The 238-nt window shown below is 70.6% G+C and overlaps 1 protein-coding gene across 1 annotated transcript in view; it reads left to right on the plus strand.

The window, feature by feature from the left end:
- Positions 1-238, plus strand: part of CHLNCDRAFT_144295 (hypothetical protein) — a gene marked incomplete at both ends in the record, with an annotated part of 13,645 nt that overhangs the window by 10,787 nt on the left and 2,620 nt on the right. The gene's annotated exons all lie outside the window — the stretch shown is intronic.

Here is a 238-nt window from a genome sequence, read left to right on the forward strand (position 1 = left end):
GTGTGTGCGCTGCTGGTGGTGGTGGTGTGTGCGCGCGTGTGTGTGGGGGGGGGGCTGGTGATGGTGGTGATGGCAGTGTGTGTGCGCACACGTGCAAGGGCACTGTGCTCTCCCGGCACGAAATCCAAAGCCACTGGCTGCCAGGCGGCGGGCCCAACGCAGCAGCGGCTCTCACAAGGGCACACCTGCCCTGCCCGCTGCCACTGACCGGCCACCCACCTCCCCCCCCCCCCCCCCC

Source organism: Chlorella variabilis (assembly GCF_000147415.1).
Source record: "Chlorella variabilis unplaced genomic scaffold CHLNCscaffold_7, whole genome shotgun sequence".
NCBI classification, from domain to species: Eukaryota; Viridiplantae; Chlorophyta; class Trebouxiophyceae; order Chlorellales; family Chlorellaceae; genus Chlorella; species Chlorella variabilis.